The sequence below is a fragment of the Triticum urartu genome, unplaced genomic scaffold (genome assembly GCF_056163025.1).
Source record: "Triticum urartu cultivar PI428250 unplaced genomic scaffold, HENAU_Tu73 scaffold2, whole genome shotgun sequence".
Taxonomy (NCBI): domain Eukaryota; kingdom Viridiplantae; phylum Streptophyta; class Magnoliopsida; order Poales; family Poaceae; genus Triticum; species Triticum urartu.
In genome coordinates, this window is record NW_028260368.1 from 11,535,225 (window position 1) to 11,550,711 (window position 15,487).

Genomic DNA, 15,487 nt, shown 5'->3' on the forward strand with positions numbered 1-15,487 from the left:
AATAGATACAGGGTATCAAACCTATAGAGTTTTTGCTTCAAAGAAATAGAAATATCATGAAATAGAAATATCATCATATAGAGTCAGGGAATGGAATAGAGTCAGCGAATGAAGCATATTCATTAACAACTCCATTTACAGATCAAAAATGAAAAAAAAGAAAGCATTGCCTTCTTTACTATATCTTGTATTTATCGTACTTTTGCCTTGGGGGGTCTCTTCCTCATTTAACAAATGTCTGGAACTTTGGATTAAGAATTGGTGGAATACCAGGCAATCCGAAACTCTCTTAACTGATATTCAAGAGAAAAGGATTCTAGAAAGATTCATAGAATTAGAAGAACTTTCTCTCTTGGACGAGATGATAAAAGGGAAACTAAAGACACATGTACAAAAACCTCCTACAGGAATACACAAGGAAATAATACAATGGGTCAAAATAAATAATGAGGATCATCTCCATACCATTTTGCATTTCTCGACAAATATAATCTGTTTGGCTATTCTAAGTGGTTCTTTTTTTCTGGGTAAAGAGGAACTTGTCATTTTGAATTCTTGGGTTCAGGAATTCTTCTATAATTTAAATGACTCAATAAAAGCTTTTTTTATTCTTTTAGTTACTGATTTTTTTGTTGGATTTCACTCCACCCGTGGTTGGGAACTAGTAATTCGTTGGGTCTACAACGATTTTGGATGGGCTCCTAACGAGCTTATTTTCACTATTTTTGTTTGTAGTTTTCCAGTAATTCTAGATACATGTTTGAAATTTTGGGTCTTTTTTTGTTTAAATCGTCTATCTCCTTCGCTTGTAGTCATTTATCATTCAATTAGTGAAGCATAAATTCATTTGATCTCCCGATATTAATATTAATCAAATTAGCAAGCATCTTTTTTTAGAAAGAAAGCCCTTTTCCATTTTAGCAAAATTCTTTCTATTTATACCTACTTTAAGGTATTCATCATTGCAGTACAACTGTTGCAGTAGAATGACAACAGATTCGTGTATAGGGAACTAGATTAGCTTAGCTACCTATCTAATTTATTGTAGAAATTCTGGGATCTGCGATTGGACATGGAAAATAGAAATACTTTTTCTTGGGTAAAGGAACAGATAACTCGATCGATTTCTGTATCGATCATGATATACGTAATAACTCGGACATCTATTTCAAATGCATATCCCATTTTTGCGCAGCAGGGTTATGAAAACCCACGAGAAGCAACTGGACGAATTGTATGTGCCAATTGCCATTTAGCTAGCAAGCCCGTCGATATTGAAGTTCCCCAAGCTGTGCTTCCCGATACTGTATTTGAAGCAGTTCTTCGAATTCCTTATGATATGCAATTGAAACAAGTTCTTGCTAATGGAAAAAAGGGAGGGTTGAATGTAGGTGCTGTTCTTATTTTGCCCGAGGGATTCGAATTAGCGCCGCCCGATCGTATTTCCCCTGAGTTAAAAGAAAAGATAGGAAATCTTGCTTTTCAGAGTTATCGTCCCGATAAAAAAAACATTCTTGTGATAGGCCCTGTTCCCGGTAAGAAATATAGTGAAATTGTCTTTCCCATTCTTTCCCCTGATCCTGCTACGAAGAAAGATGCTCATTTCTTAAAATATCCCATATATGTAGGGGGAAACCGAGGAAGAGGACAGATCTATCCTGATGGTAGCAAGAGTAACAATACAGTCTATAATGCTACGTCAACAGGTATAGTAAGAAAAATACTACGTAAAGAAAAGGGGGGGTATGAAATATCCATAGTTGATGCATCAGATGGACGCCAAGTGATTGATATTATACCTCCCGACCAGAACTTCTTGTTTCAGAGGGGGAATCCATCAAGCTTGATCAACCATTAACAAGCAATCCTAATGTGGGAGGTTTTGGTCAGGGGGACGCAGAAATCGTGCTTCAGGATCCATTACGTGTCCAAGGCCTTTTGTTCTTCTTCGCATCCGTTATTTTGGCACAAGTTTTTTTGGTTCTCAAAAAGAAACAGTTTGAAAAGGTTCAATTGTACGAAATGAATTTCTAGGTCCCGGGATTTCTTACCATCAAGTTGGTAAAAAGCCTCGATTTATTGGCAATTGCTAGAATTATCTATGATCTATTTTGGAAATCCTTTTTTTGTTTAGACTGCTTTTTGTTTATGAGATGTCTGGAATTCCTTATTTATATCCCATGCAAAAGAAGAGAATCCAAGGCAAAGGCGAGAACAATCAAATTAAAATTTCTTCTTTTTCGGAGGGATTGCAGGTCTTCTTAATCGTCTATTCGGCACAAGAAAAAGCCTTTTTCTTGTGCCGATTCTTCTTGTATCAAAATAAGAATCCTTTTTCTTCCTAATTCGTCAAAGATTACTATTTCTTCTTTATTCGGGTCTGTCTCTTGGACCTCTTTTTCTTTTGCTTAGGTTTAGCCGAGGTAGTGGACAAACAGAGGGGAAGAAAATATGGCGGGGGAAAAATTTCTTGTGATTGTGAGCAAATTGCTTGGCTTGTTTAATTAAGTTCAACTTCAAATTTACAGAAATTTTGCAAAAAAAAAGTAAACTCTTCCATTGAAGGTTTTTTTATTTTTAGGCTAGTTGAATAGTTTTGATTAAGGTTTTATTAGTTTATTACTCGAAACTAAATCAAGGATTTTCAGGATACTTCCTTCGTGGAATAAGATATTGGATCCTCGAGTGATCTCTTTTTCTTGTTGCTTCATAAGAGTGAATCGAATAGATTCAATTCGCGTTATAAGAGTAAAATAAAAATTCCGCGGGTCCTTTCCGCTCTAATCAGATAAAGGGGGGTAAGGACCCGCTAAGCTCCTACTTTTTCATGTTTACAATCTGGTCCCTCCGATTACTATAGAGATGAACCCAATCCAGAATATGAACCATAAAAGAAAACACCTACTAAACCAATCACAGCAATACCAGCTACAGTACCTATCAGCCAAAGAGGAATTCTTCCAGTAGTATCGGCCATTTCCCCTACTTTCCTCCACATTTTATCAATTGGTCATGCTAGAGACAAAAACAGTCATGGGTAGTTATAAGGATGGTATCCTTCCAAATGGGATAAGAGAATTCTTATTAGTCTCTTTCTTTCTCTCAATTGAAGAAGTAATTGGAAAATAAAACAGCAAGTACAAAAATGAGTAATAAACCCCAGTATAGACTGGTACGATTCAATTCAACATTTTGTTCATTCGGGTTTGATTGTGTCATAGTTCTATAGTTGGAATTTGTTTTATCGTTGGATGAACTGCATTGCTGATATTGATCCCAAGAAAAAAACAGTAGGTACAGCTAGTCCGTGAATAGCCAGCCATCGCACTGTAAAAATAGGATAGGTTCGATCTATGGTCATTGAGGGCCTCCTAAAAGGATCTACTAAATTCATCGAGTTGTTCTAAAGAATCAAAACGGTCGGTTATTAACGGAATTCCTTGTCGGCTTTCCGTGAAATACTCGTTTGGCCTAGGACTTCCAAACACGTCATAAGCTAAACCCGTACTGACAAATAACCAACCCGCAATGAATAGGGAAGGTATAGTAATGCTATGAATAACCCAGTATCGAATACTGGTAATAATATCAGCAAAAGAACGTTCTCCCGTGCTTCCAGACATGCTGAACTCCCAAAATTTTTGTACATTCAAAAAAGGAATTGATTCCGTAAAAGATGGGATCGACCAGTAAATAGAAAATTACTGATATTTCATCCTTGTGAGATTGTCAATTTTGTACCAAAGGTGTATTTTGAGTATACCGAATTAGTATAGCTATCCTTCCTATGGCACAGCAATCTGGTTTTGCCTGGTTCCGAAACATAATTACTTTTTTATTTTTTTTTTGTCTATAGGTAAGCTATATGTTATTCAAGGCATCAATAGAAAACCCCATTTTTGTAGGTTCTACTTACTTTTCATTGGCTTCGGAATAATAGAGTAATTCGGAATAGCAGCCAAAATCTTGGGAAAATCTAAGTTAATGATCAATAGGTTTGGATAAATAATTTAGGAAGGATATTCTCATACTGACACAATACAAGGACAAGTATATGTGAAATCTATCCTTTCATAATTCGTAATTCATCCTTGTATTGTTTGTTGGATTAGGTCTAACTTTCTTGACCAAACTGCGAGCGCGGAACTTTACGAGATGAAATAGGGAAAGACAGAAGATAGAATAGAACTTAAAAGGATAATTGAAGTGACTCGTCTTCGAATCTACTTTGGTTGGAGTTCGAAAAAGGAATAAAAATAAAGTAAATTCAAGGAAGAGCTTTCTTTTTTTTTTTTTTTTAACAGCCCCTTGGCAGGTCGTGGAATGCTTTTGTTCTCCTCTTATTCCATATGGAATACAATCAGTTAAAATAAGAAGGAATAGGGGAATATTCGATCGTTCACTCCAAAAAGAGGGTCCTATTGAAAAAGAAATTATCCAAAATAGAAAGAAGTTTTTTTTTTCAAATTCAATTGTTTATTTATCTCTTATTCAAAAATTTCCCTGAAAATTGAATTTCTTTTTTTCATTCAATGGGGTTAGATGATCTAGTTCTTAATATTATTACTTTACTCAATTGACAAATTCCACAACAAATCTCTTGATTCGGAATTAGGGACTCATGTATCATCTGATGAATCCACTTTCTTTTACACTTCTGTATCTTACTCTATCTTGTTTTTTAGTATTATCTAAAATAACTGATGAATTATGAATTTTCCATAACTTAGGTAAATGCTTTACCAACATATGTAGTGTAGTAAAAAAAAATAAATGGAATTTAACTCTTTCATGCTTACTTTAACTAGTTATTTTGGTTTTCTACTGGCTGCTTTAACTATAACCCCAGCTCTATTTATTGGCTTGAACAAGATACGCCTTATTTGAATTGACTGAATAATTATAATTCAGAAAAGAAAAATCTTTCTTTGGGATTCCTGGCATTCTACGACTCTTTTCCAGACTAATTAGGAATTCTTTTCTTGGTCATTGAGATTCGTGGATAATTTAGAGTACTATTTAGGGATAGATCGTACCTCTTTTTTTATCCCCTCGAACAAATCGAAATGATTGAAGTTTTTCTATTTGGAATCGTCTTAGGCCTAATTCCTATTACTTTAGCGGGATTATTCGTGACTGCGTATTTGCAATACAGGCGTGGGGATCAGTTGGATCTTTGATTGAGTCATTTTTTTTTTTTGATTGACCTCCTCCAGACCAGAGAGGAGGTCAAATTGAAATTGGAGTTACAATTCAATTTTGTTAAGTTATTTTACTCTGCTTCGACATAAAATAGATGGAATCACGCTCTGTAGGATTTGAACCTACGACATCGGGTTTTGGAGACCCGCGTTCTACCGAACTGAACTAAGAGCGCTTTCATTCATTCAAAAAGAAAATCTTTTTCTATTCCTAATGTATCTCACGTACGTATAGTCTCCACAAATTCAAGTTATACCCACTTTACTTTAATTGATCTCGTCGCTACTGCCTATAAAGAAGAAAGAAGTAATAGGTAGGGATGACAGGATTTGAACCTGTGACATTTTGTACCCAAAACAAACGCGCTACCAAGCTGCGCTACATCCCTTTTCCAAATTAAATTGTTGTACAATGCCATTGTACACAATTCCTGTCTTCTTTTCCACATCATAATTTTCTTCTTCTTTCTTTCTCTATCTATATATAGAACCCTCGTGTCATTTCTTCTTTTTGGTCTCATATAATTAAGGAATTATATACATATAAAATCCAATATAATTTCGCCTATAAAAGAAGGATTACTTTTCCTTGGTAATATATAGGAAGAAGGGGTCATCTTTTTCTTTTTTAGGGATAGGAAAATTTCGTCGATATGGTTCATTTTATATATAGCATAACAATCTTGGGCAAGAGTTTATGATCATATATGTATTCCAACAAGGAAGGAGGATTTTCAATGCGGGATATAAAAACATATCTCTCTGTAGCACCCGTGCTAAGTACTCTATGGTTTGGTGCTTTAGCAGGTTTATTGATAGAAATTAATCGTTTATTCCCAGATGCTTTGTCATTCCCTTTTTTTTAATTCTAGTTATTGCTATGGGAGGGATAGATTTCTTCGTGATATGACAAAATTTGATCCTTTTCAATCTTTTTTTAGTATCGGAAGGAAAAAGAAAGAAAAGATGGATTGGGTTGAACCTCAGAGTCATTAAAAATTTGGTAAACCCCATTTTTGAAAATAGAAATTCAATTTAAAGGGGTACCCAAGCTAAATAAGGCCTCAGAAATCAGAGCATAGAAAAGGCGGGGCTGGCTAATTAAATGAAAGGATTTCGAACCAAAATCTTTGCTAATTCGACAAGGATTGTATTCTTTAATTATTTCTCTATTTTTTATTACTTAATTAAAGAATAAAAAAAAATTATTCTAATGAATTTTATTCTTCTTCTTCGGATTCAAAATAGAAGAATAAAAGAATAAGTAGAAGAATTAAGTTAAGTCAATCCAAAAAGAAAAGGAGGTTCATGGCCAAGGGAAAAGATGTTAGAATCAGAGTTATTTTGGAATGCATCAGTTGTGTTCGAAAAGGTGCCAATGAGGAATCGACGGGGATTTCTAGATATAGTACTCAAAAGAATCGCCACAATACACCCGGACAATTAGAATTCAAAAAATTTTGTCGTTATTGTCGCAAGCATACGACTCATCACGAAATAAAGAAATAGGAACATCGTGTGTTTGATCTTTCCAAACAACAGAAAGAGTAAGAACTTCATATTTAATATATAAAGAAAACATAGTATAGAATACAAAATACAAATCAACTCATCTGATTTCCGGTAGATATTATTTCATATGTATAGAGGGTATTCATATACTATAATATGAATCAAATAAGATATGGATCAAAGAAAAACTACTTCTTCTGGATCCTAAATTAATAAAATAAAGAAGTGAATTTTCAAATTTTCAAATTTTAAATAAGGAATAAATCATGTATACATCTAAACAACCTTTTCTTAAATCTAAGCAACCCTTTAGTAAATCCAAGCAAACTTTTAATAAATCCAAGCAACCCTTTCGTAAATCCAAGCAAACTTTTCGTAAATTCAAGCAACCTTTTCGTAAATCTAAACAACCTTTTCGTAGGCGTCCCCGGATTGGCCCGGGAGATCGAATTGATTATAGAAACATGAGTTTAATTAATAGATTTATTAGTGAACAAGGAAAAATATTATCGAGACGAATAAATAGATTAACCTTGAAACAACAACGATTAATTACTCTTGCTATAAAACAGGCTCGTATTTTATCTTTCTTACCGTTTCGTAACTATGAGAACGAAAAGCAATTTCAAGCCCAGTCAATTTCAATAATTACAGGTTCTAGACCCAGAAAAAATAGACATATTCCTCAATTAACGCAAAAGTACAATTCCAATCGAAACTTAAGAAACAACAACCAAAATTTAAGAAACAACAACCGGAACTTAAGTTCCGATTGTTGATGTTTTATTCGAATTCGAAAGGGCCAGACCTATATATATTATAAAGAAAGTAATCCAGCTCGTTGATTCCTACCACTTAATCTTAATTTATTGTATCTTCCCGGAGTTCCCTCTCCGGGAATTCATCTTTTATTATTCCAGTATATTACTTTATTTATACCTTTAATTGATGATCTTTATTTTATTGGAAATCGTGTAAAGATTATTTGGATTTGATACAGCTACTTGTGCAAGCATTTTACGATTAAGAATCAATTTCTTCTTGTACAGGTTGTGTATTAATTTACTATAACTATCGAATACTTTATATACCCGCGTTGCTGCGTTTATCCGAGTGATCCACAAACGACGAAAATCCCTCTTTTGCCTACCTCTATCTCGATGAGAGGAAACAAAAGCTCTTTTTACCTGTTGGGTAATCATTCGATTAAGTCTTAAATGAGCCCCTCTAAAGTTTGAGGCAAATGAACGCATTTTTGTTCGTCGTCTCCGGGCTATATATCCTCGCGGAACTCTGGTCATTGAATCAAATTAACCTTAATGAATAACTAATGATTTCTCTTCTTTTAGCCACCCTTTTTCTCATTAATAACAAAACTAATTATTCCGATATATAAAATATTAATTCCAATGGCTTTTGCTATAGTAACCTTCCCAACCACGATTTTTTATTCCACTCCGTTCAGTTATTTCTATACGAAATAACAAATTCATTCTAATAATACTAAAAAAAATAGTGGGTTCCATCGTTTCTATGGTTCCCTTTTAAACGGTGAGGCCCTCTCTATACACCGGAGCCCTTTCTTTCATCAAAAGGTATTGCGAACTTGTATAGTCCACATTCTTTGGCTCTACCTATCCATTATAGAGTAAATAGCTCTTTTCACAATAAGAGTTATCCATACAGTGACGGTATTTAATTATGAAAGTTGGCTAAGTAGCTGACCCTGTTAGTCCGTTCTTTTAAGATAAAGGAGCATAAGCCTTTTTCTTTTTATTACTATTTCCTCCGCTTAATGGATAACCATTTGCTACCAATGGGAGAATTGCTTCTTATTTCCAATTTAGATAATTGGATTTGCACCAAAGGAAACCATAAATTCCATATACCATAGAAATCTAGGATAGAGAAGCTATATCCTATTCATTGGTACTAATCATGGATACTTCAATTTTTTTTATATTTGTTTGAAGTCATGATCTGAACGAGTCGCACATACACCCTAGCACATGTTCCTCGACGCTGAGGGCATCCTTTAAGCGCGGCCGTTTTTCGAGCATTTCGTATTGGCTGTCTTGCGTTTCTAATAAGTTGTTTAACCGTCGGCATGTTGTATGTATATAGAAAAAAATGGATTGGTTTAGATCCATCTTAACCTGATGATTGCTCATCATGAAGTCTTTCTATTTTCTATTAAATCGAGGAAAACACGAATTTAGCTGTGAAATAACTTTACAAGAAATCCGGACACTACCAATCCTTAAACATTTCTGGAAACCACACTGGATCAGTATCGCAGTGCTTGTCAATCATTTCATCCCCTACAATATCGACAAGTCCATAAGCTTTGGCTTCGTCTGCTGACATAAAAACATCCCTTTCCATGTCTTCGGATACAACCCAAAAAGGCTTGCCTGTTCTTACTGCATAAACCCTTGTGATCATTTCGCGAACTTTGTGTAACTCTTCTACTTCTAGTAAAAATTCTGGTGTCCTTGCCCGATAATAAGCACTAGCAGGTTGGTGAAGCATAATCCTCGCGTGAGGGAATGCTATACGCTTGGTGGGTTCTCCTCCAAGCAGAATGAAGGACGCCATGGAGGCGGCTATTCCGAGGCATATTGTATATATATCTGGTGTCACCGTTTGCATCGTATCAAAAATAGCCATTCCTGAGATTAGCCACCCGCCTGGGGAGTTTATAAACAAAAAAATATCACTAATTCCATCTTCTATACTCAGATATACCATGAGACCTGTAATATGATTCGTGATCTCGCAACGAATCTCTTGACCTAAAAAAAGTGTCCTTTCTCGATACATAACATTGTATAAGTCAACCCAAGTCGCTTCTTCATCTCCAGGAATCCGGTAAGGTACTTTTGGAACACCAATGGGCATATTAGATTAATATTATTAAATTTAAGTAAGAAAACCACACTTTAATATGGAAACGTAAGAATGGAACAGAAAGAAAGAATCCGCAGTTTATTGTCTTAATTTTTATTCTTATTCTATATGAATATTATAGATTCTATTAATACGTAGATTGAAAGGTTATACATATAAGGAATGTAAGACAGATTGAATAAAGAAAAGGGAATGGGTGATTTGAATGCTAAACAAAGAGGGGTAGCGATCTATTCTTCGTTTTTTCCAAATTGGCCAAGTTACCCATTGCATATTGGCACTTATCGAGTATAGAATAGATCTGCTTCTCTTTCTTCTTATGAACAGAATTGGCTTCTTATTTTTAATGGAATGAAATAAATATTCGCGCTTTCTGACACAGAATCCCCTAGAAGGGTTAGGTACATAGGATATGGATAGTCTTTTTCAATGCGATAAAATAAAGCGACATCGTGTCTATTTTTCTTTGCTAAAGGGGTATTTCCATGGGTTTGCCTTGGTATCGTGTTCATACTGTCGTATTGAATGATCCGGGTCGATTGCTTGCGGTGCATATAATGCACACAGCTCTAGTTTCTGGTTGGGCTGGCTCAATGGCTTTATACGAATTAGCAGTTTTTGATCCCTCTGATCCTGTTCTGGATCCAATGTGGAGACAAGGTATGTTCGTAATTCCCTTCATGACTCGTTTAGGAATAACGGATTCGTGGGGTGGTTGGAGTATTTCAGGAGGAACTGTAACAAATCCGGGTATTTGGAGTTATGAAGGTGTGGCAGGTACGCATATTGTGTTTTCTGGCTTGTGTTTCTTGGCAGCGATCTGGCATTGGGTATATTGGGACCTAGAAATATTCTCTGATGAGCGGACGGGAAAACCCTCTTTGGATTTGCCCAAGATCTTTGGAATTCATTTATTTCTTGCAGGGGTGGCTTGCTTTGGCTTTGGGGCATTTCATGTAACGGGTTTGTATGGTCCTGGGATATGGGTATCCGATCCTTATGGACTAACTGGAAAAGTACAAGCTGTAAATCCAGCGTGGGGTGCAGAAGGTTTTGATCCTTTTGTTCCGGGGGGAATAGCTTCTCATCATATTGCTGCGGGTACATTGGGTATATTAGCGGGCTTATTCCATCTTAGTGTCCGTCCGCCTCAACGTCTATATAAAGGATTACGTATGGGCAATATTGAAACTGTACTTTCCAGTAGTATCGCTGCTGTTTTTTTTGCAGCTTTCGTAGTTGCTGGAACTATGTGGTATGGGTCAGCAACGACCCCAATCGAATTATTTGGGCCTACTCGTTATCAGTGGGATCAGGGATACTTTCAGCAAGAAATATATCGAAGAGTTAGCAATGGTTTAGCCGAAAATCTTAGTTTATCAGAAGCTTGGTCTAAAATTCCCGAAAAATTAGCCTTTTATGATTATATTGGTAATAATCCGGCAAAAGGGGGATTATTCAGAGCAGGCTCAATGGACAATGGGGATGGAATAGCTGTTGGATGGTTAGGACATCCCGTCTTTAGAGATAAAGAAGGACGTGAGCTTTTTGTACGCCGTATGCCTACTTTTTTTGAAACATTTCCGGTTGTTTTGGTAGATGAGGAGGGAATTGTTAGAGCAGACGTTCCTTTTAGAAGAGCAGAATCCAAATATAGTGTTGAACAAGTAGGTGTAACGGTGGAGTTCTATGGTGGCGAACTTAATGGAGTAAGTTATTCTGATCCTGCTACTGTAAAAAAATATGCGAGGCGTTCTCAATTAGGGGAAATTTTTGAATTAGACCGGGCTACTTTGAAATCTGATGGTGTTTTTCGCAGCAGTCCAAGGGGTTGGTTCACTTTTGGTCATGCTACCTTTGCTTTGCTCTTCTTTTTCGGACACATTTGGCATGGCGCTAGAACATTGTTCCGAGATGTTTTTGCTGGTATTGATCCAGATTTGGATGCTCAAGTGGAATTTGGAACATTCCAAAAAGTGGGAGATCCAACTACAAGGAAACAGGCAGTTTGATACACATTGTTATAGTATCTTTCACCTCTCTTTTTTGATTTGACATGGGAAACATCTCCCATCCTTTCTTTGACTCTTTTTCTTTCTTTATATGGGAAATTATCCCAAATGACAAATGAATAGGTGTGGAAGTTATAATTGTAAATAAACCAGGATCGAATCTATGGAAGCATTGGTTTATACGTTCCTTTTAGTTTCGACTTTAGGGATAATTTTTTTCGCTATCTTCTTCCGAGAACCACCTAAGGTTCCACCAACTCCAACTAAAAGAATAAAATAATTTCATTTAAGTAAGAAGTCCCCCTATCTGGGAGACTTCTTACTTAAATTAGTCTCCGTGTTCTTCGAATGGATCTCTTAATTGTTGAGAGGGTTGCCCAAACGCGGTATATAAGGCATACCCAGTAAAGCTTACAAGTAAACCAGATATGGAGATGGCGACTAAAGTTGCTGTTTCCATTTTTATAGAATTTCAAGATTACAATGGATCTACGAAAAGATCGTGTATTTACAACTACAACGGAATAGTATACAAAGTCAACACCAATGATTAAATAGAATTTATGGCTACACAAACCGTTGAAGATAGTTCTAAACCTAGGCCAAAACGAACTGGTGCAGGTAGTTTACTGAAACCCTTGAATTCGGAATATGGGAAAGTCGCCCCGGGTTGGGGGACTACTCCTTTTATGGGGATCGCAATGGCTTTATTCGCTATATTCCTATCTATCATTTTAGAAATTTATAATTCTTCCGTTTTACTGGACGGAATTTTAACCAATTAGGTTTCTACTAACTAAAACTAGGAAGTCAGAGTTTTTCCATCCAAAAAAGCCTTTCTAGTTTAAGATCTACATTTCTAGATATTATGGTAGTTCGACCGCGGAATTTTTTTGTTTCGGTATCTCTGGAATATGAGTGTGTGACTTGTTAGAATTGATCCTATTGATAATACATAGAAAGGGCCTGTTATCTCTATCAAGATGATTCTAATTCGTCAGATATTATTTATTCTAGTATCTGGAACACGAAATAGATAGAGTGGATCAAAAAAAAATGGAACTATGATTCATACTCACTATTAAGACCTCGCAACCAGACTGAAAAATTCAAGTAGTTCTTAAATAAAAATAAAAAAGAAATTTTCTTCCTTCCAATTTTGTTTGCCCAAAAGACAACTTTTTTTCTCTCGATTTTGTCGAGTCATTACACTGATTCAATAAATGATTATCAAGCGGTTCTTATTCGAAGAACCCTTGCCTTTTGTTTAGCTTGAGACTAAATCATCGTGGCTCTAGTATGAATCTAAGGTTTTAATTGAACTGATTCATAGGATCTCAACAAGATAATTTCTATATTACGCATAAAAAAACAAATCCTTTATAGGGAAGAGAAAAGTCAAGAAGCCTCTAATGACCAACATAAGGGAAAGGAAGAAAGAAAGACGCGCCAACTTGAGATTTTTTGGCATTATCATCACAAAGAAGATATTCCGGATTTTTCTTATTTGATATCTTCAAGGCAAATCGACCCAATTCAGTGGCTGATGAAGTTTTGAACCTTTTTTCTAATATTCGTTGAAAATTTTTGTGTTTCTGCTTGAGCCGTACGAGATGAAATTTTCATATACGGCTCTTAGAGGGGGACTCGGGTTAGTTACCTATCTCAATAAAGTATATGATTGGTTTGAGGAACGTCTTGAGATTCAGGCAATTGCAGATGATATAACTAGTAAATATGTTCCTCCCCATGTCAACATATTTTATTGTTTAGGGGGAATTACACTTACTTGTTTTCTAGTACAAGTCGCTACCGGTTTTGCTATGACTTTTTACTACCGACCAACCGTTACAGAGGCTTTTTCCTCGGTTCAATACATAATGACCGAGGCCAACTTTGGTTGGTTAATCCGATCAGTTCATCGATGGTCAGCAAGTATGATGGTTTTAATGATGATCCTGCATGTATTTCGTGTGTATCTCACAGGGGGATTTAAAAAACCCCGCGAATTAACTTGGGTCACAGGTGTGGTTTTGGCTGTTTTGACTGCATCATTTGGTGTAACTGGTTATTCTTTGCCTTGGGATCAAATTGGCTATTGGGCAGTCAAAATTGTGACAGGTGTACCTGACGCCATTCCGGTAATAGGATCGCCTTTAGTGGAGTTATTACGCGGAAGTGCTAGTGTGGGCCAATCCACTTTGACTCGTTTTTATAGTTTACATACCTTTGTACTGCCTCTGCTTACTGCCGTATTTATGTTAATGCACTTTCCAATGATACGTAAGCAAGGTATTTCGGGTCCTTTATAGGGAAGGCATATCATAGAGAATTATAATTATCATATATCATATCGGGTAGGTTTTGGTATTTCATTGCTACAAGCATGGGTTATTGTAAAATAACACATGTCATTTGGATACTTCTCTTCAACTCCAAAGTATTTTTATACAATACAAATAGTTGAAGTTAATTTTACGAAAGAAAAAAGGCGGATTATGGGAGTGTGTGACTTGAATTATTGATTTGGCCATGCAGATAAAGAATTGGATCTGCCACATTAGAATTCACAACCAAAGGTGTCTCCGCATCCAATCAACATGTAAGTCCCCTACCTAGGAAGGATAGGCTGGTTCACTTGAGGAGAATATCTTCTATGATCATACCGCAACCATGTCATCCATGAACAGGCTCCGTAAGATCCCATAGAGTAGAAATGGAATAAGTCATGTGACATGATCCAGTTCTCTATTTATTACACTTACCTTTTTATTATAGTATGGAAATGCATTCATTTTCTTTGCATCGATTGTGATCCGCAATACTATCGGAGTAAAAGAAGGGATCTAAGGAAGAATGTAGGCTAAACTTTTTGATTTTTTATTAGTAACAAGTAAATATTTTGTTTGGAGGTAAGAAACTTGCGATATTGAGGGGATAAATACCAACTAATCAAGAGACATGAGACAATCCACAAAGCAATTGATCATGATCAAATTTGTAAGCCCACTTGGATATTGAGCATTTACCCATAAGAATAGGATTATTTTCAATGAGTAGTTGTAGGTGCAACTTCGGAAAAGAGAATCTGATAAAGCTTTTCTTGCCTAGAGTCATTGAGTCATTATAAACCTTAATTCTATTAAGGATCTTCCGCGGTCTTATTTCTTTCACTCTTGCTCGAGCCGGATGATGATAAATTCTCATGTCCGGTTCCTTTGGGGGATGGATCCTAAAGAGTTCACCTATCCCAATAACAAAGAAACCAGACTTAAATGATCCTGTATTAAGAGCTAAATTAGCTAAAGGGATGGGACATAATTATTACGGGGAACCCGCATGGCCCAACGATCTTTTATATATTTTTCCAGTAGTAATTCTAGGTACTATTGCATGTAATGTAGGTTTAGCGGTTCTCGAGCCATCAATGATTGGTGAACCGGCAGATCCGTTTGCAACTCCTCTGGAAATATTACCCGAGTGGTACTTCTTTCCCGTGTTTCAAATACTCCGTACGGTACCCAATAAGTTATTGGGCGTTCTTTTAATGGTTTCTGTGCCAACAGGCTTATTGACAGTACCTTTTCTAGAGAATGTCAATAAATTCCAAAATCCATTTCGCCGCCCAGTAGCTACGACCGTTTTTTTAATCGGTACTGTAGTAGCTCTTTGGTTAGGTATTGGAGCAACATTACCCATTGATAAATCATTAACTTTAGGTCTTTTTTAGATATTTTTTGATTCATTCAACCGTGAAGTACCATAGGTATCTAGGAAATAGTTACTTCCAAGTGAATCTTCCCTAGATACCTAAAATCCATTTTATTATGATCCATTTCGCGAAAATATAGA

At 36.0% G+C, this 15,487-nt stretch overlaps 2 non-coding genes across 2 annotated transcripts; both read right to left on the reverse strand.

Moving 5' to 3' along the window:
• Positions 1 to 5,303: 5,303 nt before the first annotated feature.
• TRNAW-CCA (transfer RNA tryptophan (anticodon CCA)) lies at positions 5,304 to 5,377 on the reverse strand. Its single transcript has one exon. It is a non-coding gene; the product is annotated as a tRNA-Trp (tRNA).
• Positions 5,378 to 5,516: 139 nt separating this feature from the next.
• TRNAP-UGG (transfer RNA proline (anticodon UGG)) lies at positions 5,517 to 5,590 on the reverse strand. The gene has a single exon. It is a non-coding gene; the product is annotated as a tRNA-Pro (tRNA).
• Positions 5,591 to 15,487: the final 9,897 nt, after the last annotated feature.